This window comes from Cherax quadricarinatus, chromosome 50 (assembly GCF_038502225.1).
Source record: "Cherax quadricarinatus isolate ZL_2023a chromosome 50, ASM3850222v1, whole genome shotgun sequence".
Lineage (NCBI taxonomy): Eukaryota > Metazoa > Arthropoda > Malacostraca > Decapoda > Parastacidae > Cherax > Cherax quadricarinatus.
Window position 1 is genome coordinate 3,659,279 of NC_091341.1, and position 9,474 is coordinate 3,668,752.

General features: G+C 43.1%; 1 protein-coding gene across 2 annotated transcripts in view; it reads left to right on the forward strand.

Annotated features, from left to right (window-relative positions):
* The first annotated feature begins 9,388 nt into the window (after positions 1-9,388).
* Positions 9,389-9,474, forward strand: part of LOC128695333 (protein sax-3) — a 100,959-nt gene continuing 100,873 nt past the window's right edge. For both annotated transcript variants that reach the window (XM_070095406.1, XM_053785833.2), the window contains exon 1: positions 9,389-9,474. This exon is cut by the window's right edge and continues 74 nt beyond it. The gene's annotated coding sequence lies outside the window, so the exon portion shown is untranslated.

Here is a 9,474-nt window from a genome sequence, read left to right on the forward strand (position 1 = left end):
AGTATTAGTTGTAGTAATAATATTAGTTGTAGTAGCAGTAGTAGTAATATTAGTTGTAGTAGTAATATTAGTTGTAGTAGTAGTAATATTAGTTGTAGTAGTAGTAGTATTAGTTGTAGTAGTAGTAGTATTAGTTGTAGTAGTAGTATTAGTTGTAGTAGTAGTAGTATTAGTTGTAGTAGTAGTAATATTAGTTGTAGTAGTAGTAATATTAGTTGTAGTAGTAGTAATATTAGTTGTAGTAGTAGTAATATTAGTTGTAGTAGTAGTAATATTAGTTGTAGTAGTAGTAATATTAGTTGTAGTAGTAGTAATATTAGTTGTAGTAGTAATATTAGTTGTAGTAGTAGTAATATTAGTTGTAGTAGTAGTAATAATAGTTGTAGTAGTAGTAATAATAGTTGTAGTAGTAGTAATAATAGTTGTAGTAATAGTAGTAATATTAGCTGTAGTAGTATTAGCTGTAGTAGAAGTACTAATACAATATGATAGAACAATCAACTTGCACCTGAGATATTGTGTGGATATTGTCTAGCATTCTTTCGTGTGTGCTCAGTAGCTACGGCAGCTGTGAGCAGCGTAACTGGGGATGGAACTTATAGCAGTCGTAGACAGGATGACGTGCGAGTTCATGGAAAAGACAGCTAGCAGAGTAATTGGAAGTTCACACCAAGGCTAGATGCTGTCAAGACCATCTACTTCTACCTAGATTAAGGACTATCGTCAAGTATTTAAGTGTATGAGACAAGTAGAACGAGTGTGAGTGAGAACACGGGTAATTAAGGCGTTCTTCAGATTTCCCCCCACCCAATTAGTACCCAGACACTTATTTCAAGTCCTGACACTCCCACACCCCTCATCCTTATCCTCCTCTCACATGTCCCCTTCTAGCTCTTTTCCCCTAGTTCTTCCCCCCACAAATTTCCCGTCGCTCTAACCGCCTCCCCTCTTTCCTCACACAACTGCAGTCTCGTGCCGCTGAAATGAGTCTTCTGTAGCAGGGGTGGTAGTGGGTAGCCAGTTCTCGCACCAAGAGCTTAGCTTGATGTTATGCACCTCATACCCATCCTATGGGCTGTAGTCAAAGGATTACAGAATGACATAATGGGCCCAGGGACCGTGTTCCAATATTAGTATGTGCTAAGCAACTTAAAGGGTTAATGAAATATTTACATAAATATTACAACCCAGGAGTCCCAAAGGCCTGTTATCCTGGGTGTAAAGGGAGCAAAATAGACACAGCAGAAAAACTTTTTGACTTGTATTATCTTTCACCAGTTTAGAACAGAAGTATGTACACTATATACACTATGTACAACAATAGGCATTAGTGCACTCCACGGTTAGCAAGGCAGAATAGAAGCCATTAGAGAGCAGACCGTGCTTCAACCAGCTCTAGAATGGGAATGACAAGGGCAGACAGGTGAGTGGTACCCACATCACCTCTGCGGTTGCCAAAGCCATCTTCTCATTGGCTGGAACCTGCGTACTGATTGAACGATGGGGCCCCATCGTCAACCCTTAGCCCCTGGTTCGCTGGTTGGGGGAGATAGCCTTTCAGTGAGTGTACACATGCGCCGAATAAATGTTACGTACTCTTTGCATGCCACATTAAACGACAGTGGTAACTACGCGTTTGCAATTATGAATTCAGTCACAGTAACATTACTTTGTAAACGTACGTGGTTTTAGTTATTTACACTACACACGATTTAACAAAATATGATTGATGTGATTATGAATTATCTAAAACAGACTAAAATAAGGTATTTTTCCGATTTGGCTGGTAATATGGCACTGTGGATAAAATAGTTGGTATTTCTTGAACATTTGTGAGGGAGTTGTGTCTGAATTCACAAAGTTTACACTTAGTTACGTCTACATCACTTGTGGTGCAATTTCCCAGAAGTACTTGTAGCCCAGCTGATGCTGGGCAGTAGTGACATCCAAGAGTCTGCTGAACTTGTTGGTTGTACCATAGACATGTGGCTTCTCCTACATGACAATAATGATAGATGGATTGACTGGTATCACTTCCTCCTCCTCCTCTCTCCCACTCCTCTCTCTCAATTCAGTGAAATTCAATTCAAATTAAATTCGTATTATAATTAACAGTTAGAGGTTGTAATCTCCTTCCTCCTTGGAGAAATACATACACCTTTAATAATACATTGGTTCTAAATGCATTTGAAGAATAATGTGAAGTGAAATCCACAAAAGGTGCACTGACTCCAGTTTGCATGTCTTCGATAATTGCATCTGGTTCCTGACACAAGCACATCACAGTTGATACATATAAAGGTAAGAGCATTTATGGATGACAGGGAATCACTTAAAATTAAGGAGTCAACTCGAGATACTTGGACACACATGAGTGCAAGTGCAGCTAAAAGTTTTACAAAGGATCCAGAACTTTTCATCACTCTCTTCAAATATAAGCGTAATGGTAAGACCTGTGACTAAAAGAAGGAAGTGTAAAATAAACTGTGAAAAGCAGGAGTGTAACTGGCACAGTAAGATGTCGGCGTCCATTGGCCTAGACTAGTCAACCTGCTGACAGCAAATATCCAACATTGCCGCAACAAATTTCAAAGTTTACCAGAGTAAATTGGATCACTACCTCTGGCATGTGCCAGATCAATCAGGCTGTGATGGATATGTACGCCACCATGTCGCCATTTTTGAACTTCCCTGTACCAGTGTCCTCCATAGAGGTCTACATGACCCAAGTGGTCTGTGACCGGTATCCCCTCTCTGCCATGTGTGGAGGAAAGGGGGGGGGGGTACACCTGCTCTTTCTCACCATGCTATAGTGCCATGTGCTAACTCACGAGCCTGGCCCAAAGGAGTAAAATAAAAACACTCGAAACTCAAAGGTAAAGGGAGGATGTGGCCCTTGCAATATGAGAAAATGAGATCTATTTATTACTAGAGTCTTATGAATGTCATAGTGTTCTGACATCTTGAGAGTAACACTCGCCTTTGCCAGTTATCTGGCAACCGTGCCCCAGGGTAGAGCTAACATCTGTAGGTTCGGCTGTTTGAATTCCTGGAGGGCTGTCTCGTCTCAGGAACCAAAGCAGCAGCACGAGCACTCGTAATTTTTCAGTTTGAGATCTCGATCCAGGGTCCAGCAGCTAAGTGTGTTTGGAAATAACCTAACCGTCACAGTTTAACAGCTGAAGGGTGTACACAACTGCTACAGCAGTATATATACTACTGATAAATTTAGTACTGTTCCCTGAACATATTAGAGAGAGACCCAGCACCTTTGGATTATTAAGTACCGAGACTCGTTTAAGTGTTTATCAATGGACTTTCTAGACTAATGCACACTTCTAGAGTGGACTGTGAGATCGAGGAAATTACCGTCACATGTGCTAAGCGAGTGTAAACCGTAATGATTGAAGACAGTCGCGATTGGCGACAACTTAAGACCTGGGTTAATGGGCACCCTGTCTTGACCTCAATACGAGCCCAAGTCCTCAGGTTTAATTAATACACCTTGGGAAGGGGATCAGTTAAAATCCATTCTCTGTACCTTGTTCATTAAATAGTTTGCAATTTATAATTTGCGCAAGGCAGGTAGGGACCTGATTGGTATATACATTGTTAGCATAGGGCAAGTGGGGCCACCAAACTCGAAAGATGGTCAAAGTGTCATTTCAACGCATATTGTATTTACTCTTGTGTGAACCCCCTGACCTGAACCCCGACTTCATTCACCGTCAAATCTGATGAACCTTGAGCCTGGTAACGAATCAGGAACTAGATGTCAACAAGGACATCTTATTTGTAATTGAAGAGTCCAAAAGTAATTATTGACGACTTCTATTTGGAGGATACTGTTTATCAAATCTTGACAGTCTGTGTCTAGGCTGACAAGCTCTGGCTGAACAGACTGACATTAATTTGCAGAGTCCGTCAAGTATATACTCTTGAAACTGGTCACAGGTATGCCCGTGCATATCTGTGGCTTCGTTAGTGGGTGTGTTGCAAGGACGAACAGCCTGACTTACTGTAGGTCAAGCAGTACTCCTGCAGTGACTGGGCCGCGGGGGCAGTCATCCCTTGAAGCATCACCAGGTAGATAGTACTGTACTGTGAGTTTACAATATGTTTGTAATGTTTCCAAGGTGATACAGAGGATGAGGGTGGCGGTACGAGGGTGAGGGTAAAGGTGAGGGCAGCGGAGAACAACATGACGTTCATTGGTGGTAAGTTCCAACTGCTTAAGAATGAAGAACTCGACAGGAACACTGTATACAAAACTCAAGAGGATCGTCAAATAGAACGAAAGGAACACGTGAAAGACTTGGAAATAATTATGTCAACTGACCTTTCTTTCAAAGAACAGTATGACAGGAGGATAATGGGGTGGATAATGAGATCCTTCAAAACAAGGGAAATAGTGCCAGTGGTGACACTTCAAATCGCTTGAGCTCCCTCCTTTGGAATATTGCTCATTGTTGACAACCCTGTTGAGGGCAGGAGAAATATCAAAACTGGAACAGATTCAGAGATCGTTGACGGCCCGCATAGAGCCAATTAAGCATTTAAATTACTGGGAATGCCTGGCTTAAAATTTTAGACATGTACTCACTGAAGCAGAGAGAGATTCATTGTAATATATACCTGGAAAGTACTAGAGGGCCTGGTTCCAAATCTGCACACTGCCATAATATACTGGAGCGAGAGATATGGGAGGAAATGTAAAACAAATCCAGTGAAAAGCAGGCGTGAAAAACATCCGTGGCCCCAGTTTATTTAGTATCTTACCAGAAGATATCAGTAACACTGCTGGAACAAGTGCAGAAGTCTTCAAGAGGAAGCTGGAAAAGTATCACCAGGTGCCAAATCAACTAGTCTGTGATGGATGTGGGCCAGCTGGCCACCAGCAGCAACAGCCTGGTTGACCAGACTAGCACCAGACAAGCCTGGTCCATGGCCGGGCTCCGGGAGTAGAAAGACTCCCGAAACTCATCAAAGGTATATCAAAGGAGGGTGGCGGTTCGAGGGTAAGGGTGGTGGTGGGTGAGGTTAAAGTTGGTTGAAGGGGAATGGGGATTGTGGGTGTTTGGGTAGTGGGTAAGGGTGGGTGGAGGGAAGGTCTTGAACTGAGGTGTGGGACCAGACTCTCACATGACCCATACTAATTAAGAGAAGCCCCCTAATGAAGCCTCTTAAAGTAGCTGAATGCCTAAGCGAAGCCTCTTACCCTACCTGAGGGGTATTGAGGGCGTGGGATGTGGTGGAGGCGGGTTATAGTTAAGGAAGGTTGTGGATTGGGGTGGTGTGGGGATGGGTTGTGGTGGGTCGTGTTGGCCACATTACAAAAAAAATGATTAAATAATTAAATATTCCTGAAGAGATACCTTAAAGTTGTTCCCTGAATATTAGGAGAGAAGTAAATAATGAAACTGAATGTTATAGGAATGCAATAAGAAACATGAGTAGATCTATAACCCACTATGATAACATGAACATAGACAAGTAAGTTTATGGAGCAACTTGTAGTGTCTGGTAGTTTGGCAGACACACAGATGATCTATCGAAATGCAAAGTATGTGGCCAGCCCTATGGTCACTATCTTGAACACTATGCTTAATTGTCCACTTATTGGAGAATATAGCGATAGACAGTATAATAGCCTATGTGACATGTCAAGATATCTTATTAATGAAAATAAGATACAAGATATATTAAGCAGATTTCCTAACTTTGCTTGTAACAGATAAGTGATCTGTAGATATAAATCCAGATGTACTCCTGTTAACCCTTTTGGGGCATAGTTCCTAAGCCTTTTTGTGTATCCATATGCTCTTGCGCTACCGTTCACAGGATGAATATGAGGTGCACAATAAACTAGCCACTTTGGTGGCTTGAGAACGCCTCATCTGATCGGCTACACATATCCAGCATTGATTACCGTAATCTGGAAAATCAAAATAAATTTTTGAAACGGTTACGAGACAGCAGATTACGATTTTATGGAGAAAAATAAGCTGTACATTATAATTTACATCTGGAAAATCCTAAGAGGGATTGGTCTGAAATCTGTATACAGAAATCATTCCCTGTGAAAACAAACATACCTCCAATGAAAAGCAAGAGTTCCGTGAGTACTATAAGAGAAAACACTCAGCATGGCTTTAAAGGGGAAAGGTCATGCCTATCACACCTTTTAAATCACCATGACAAAATTACGGAGGTCTTGGAGGGGGAAACAAGTGTTGTTTTGAAAATGCATTTGACAACTGCGATCATGATGTAAGAGCTCATTAAAGGAACTTAATTGGCATCACGAGGAAATTTTTAGGGGACTGCAATTGTTGCTGCAGCAATAAGGGAACACTGTATCAACATCCGGGGTCCCAGGCTATTCAACATCTTACCAGAAGATATGAGAAACATGGCTGGAACAAGTGTAGAAGCCTTCGAGATGAAACTGGACAAGTATCTTCAACAGGTGCCAGAGCAACCAGGCTGTGATGGGTATGTGGAACAACGGGCCTCCAGCAGCAACAGCCTGGTTGACCAAGCAAGCACCAGACGAGCCTGGTCCATGGCCGGGCTAAGAGAGTAGATAAACTCTCGAAACTCGTCAAAGGTGTGACAACTCATTTGAGGAGGATGAAGCAGGAGTGACATCAGGAAAAGTGGCTTTGTGTGTATAAAGTCTCCAGTGTTCAAACTGCTAACAAAACAGATCACAACGAGTGACAGTGAGCAAAACGTAATCCAGTCTCAGCAGTGTGGGTAAGTTCAGTTACCTCGAGGCACGGTCCTGGCACTAGCACTGTCCTTCACCCTCACAGCAAAGAGACTCGGTCCTAGCACCAGCGCTGTTCCTCGCCTTCACAGCAGACAGACAAGAACACTAACCAACGTATGAAAGCAATCTCGTTAGAAAACAGAAAAACTACCAACATATCAACAAAGTTTTGCAATGGGTAAATAAAAATAAGGTGATATTCAGTACTACCTAACTTCAACTGCTTAGATATGGGAGGAATGAAGACCTCACAAGGAGTGCAGAATACAGCTCTCAGTTAGGCCATCCCCCCAATGAAAAGCAGGGGTGTCACTAGCACGTTAAGAGACCATACAATAAGTGTCAGGGGCCCGAGACTGTTCAACTGCCTCCCAGCACACATAAGGGGGATTACCAACAGACCCCTGGCAGTCTTCAAGCTGGCACTGGACAAGCACCTAAAGTCAGTTCCGGATCAGCCGGGCTGTGGCTCGTACGTTGGTTTGCGTGCAGCCAGCAGCAACAGCCTGGTTGATCAGGCTCTGATCCCCCAGGAGGCCTGGTCACAGACCGGGCCGCGGGGGCGTTGACCCCCGGAACTCTCTCCAGGTAAACTCCAGGTACAACATATGTAAAAATAATAATATCAGAGTTTTTCATTTGGAAACACAATAAGTTGCAACGAAGGTCAGGAATATAACAAGGTGAATTATGAAAACTTTCAAAACAAAAGAAACAACACCAGTTATGGTACTTTATGAATGACTTGTGCTCTCACAACTTGATTATTATTCTACGCTCACAGCATCTTTCAAGGCAGGAGAGATAGTGGAGCTGGAAAATATACACAGATAGTATACTGCCATCATGGAATCAATAAAACATCTAAACTATTGGAAAGGCATCAAAGCACTTGAATTGTTCTTTCTGGAATAGAGACTAGGGACATACCCGATAATATATACATGGAAGATACTTTACGGCCTCTTACCTAACCTGCTCACTGCTATAACTCTGAAGTGAAAGATACGGGATAAAGTGTGGAATAAACTGAGTGAAGAGCAGGTGGAAGAGGGAAGGAGAGCATAGGTACAACTACAGAACAGACTCATGGTCCAAGACTCTTCAACCAACTACCACCAAGTTGTTCCCAGATACTACCTACCTGGAGTCTACCCGCCCCTGCAGCCCGGTCCATGACCAGGCCTCCCGGTAGATCAGGGTCTGATCAACTTGGCTGTTACTGCTGGCCGCACGTAGTCCAACGTACGAACCGTAGCTCTATAGATCTCAAAAATATTACCGGAACGATAAGTTTTCGAGACAATGGGCAGTTTCCTTCTACAGTTCAGGATCAGCCGGGTTGTGATGGCTGTGTGGTCCTGCGGGTCGCTAGAACAGACTGGTTGATCAGGCGGTTAACAGGAGAGCCTGGTCTTATGCTGGGCTGCGGGAGTAGAGTTCTAGAAAGTGGTGACAGGCGACTTCTTGTATTAGTATTTACCATCTGTCAAAGGCTCTTGTCAAATGTACATTCGACCTGCTTTGTGTTAATGTGTGTATACTCACCGAGTTGTGTTTGCGGGGTAGATACTCAGCTCCTGGTTTCGCCTCTTACATTACCTTAATGGGCATCATTAATTTTGGGGGACTTATCATATATACTCTTGAAGTTTGCCTCCACCGCTGCCTCTTCCAAGTCATTTCACTTCTTAACACTTTAAGCTTGATCGCGTTCGTCATCACCAAGGATTGTGTGTGTCTCTTGGGGCTTGTCTGTCTCTCCCAGTCGCGAGCCTATATACAGAGGCAAACCTCAAGTCTCTATTTTGTCCCCTTCCACGATTTTCACAAATAGAACAATTACAATTATTAGTAAGGCTGATTAGGTGTTCCCGAAGGAGGTGGTAGCATTAAGTGGTTTTCCTGATTCTTCTTTTTCTTTCTCTATGCTTTTGTTTATGACTTGAGAACGCCGAACTGCTTCCAATTCTCAACACTGATTTACTGCACAGGGAAATGGGTTCCTGCAACTATTGGAACTTGGAGGTGCTCTGTGCTCAGAGTTATATAACCCATTCCCTAATTTTCGTTTCTGTGTGATACCTTAAGGAAGCCTCTGATCGACTTCAAACACCCAAAAAAGTGTACCATAATTAGAGCTGTTACTAGAGTACGTAGGCATCATTTTTCCATTTGTGTGTATGAGAGAGAGAGAGAGAGAGAGAGAGAGAGAGAGAGAGAGAGAGAGAGAGAGAGAGAGAGAGAGAGAGAGAGAGAGACTGACTTAAGCCACTTTAACCGTATTTACCCAAGAGTCGAGATGGACGGTTGTCAAGGTCATTGTTGCCTGAGAATCAATTTGCAACAGTCATTGTTATGGTGATGGCCGCGAATAGCCGTGAACTTGAGCGTTCTCCTGCCTCCGCTCACCTTGCTTGGTAGTGCTTTGCACATTGTGTTTGTGCGCGTTTTGCAGTAGTTTGCTTTCGTTGCATTTTGGGGAAGGTTTGTGGGTGGTAGGGGGTGTCGGAAGTGGTTGTGGTATTAGTGGTGTTGCTGTTTGTGGCGGTGTAAGGAGCATTGTGGGTATAATTTTTGTGTGTAAATTCTTTCCCGTCACTTTTTACTAAGCTGTTCGTTCTATCGCTTCAGGGCAGTTCCGGTCTCCGGAGATCACGGAACATCCTGCCGACTTGCTGGTGCCCAGGAACGAGCCA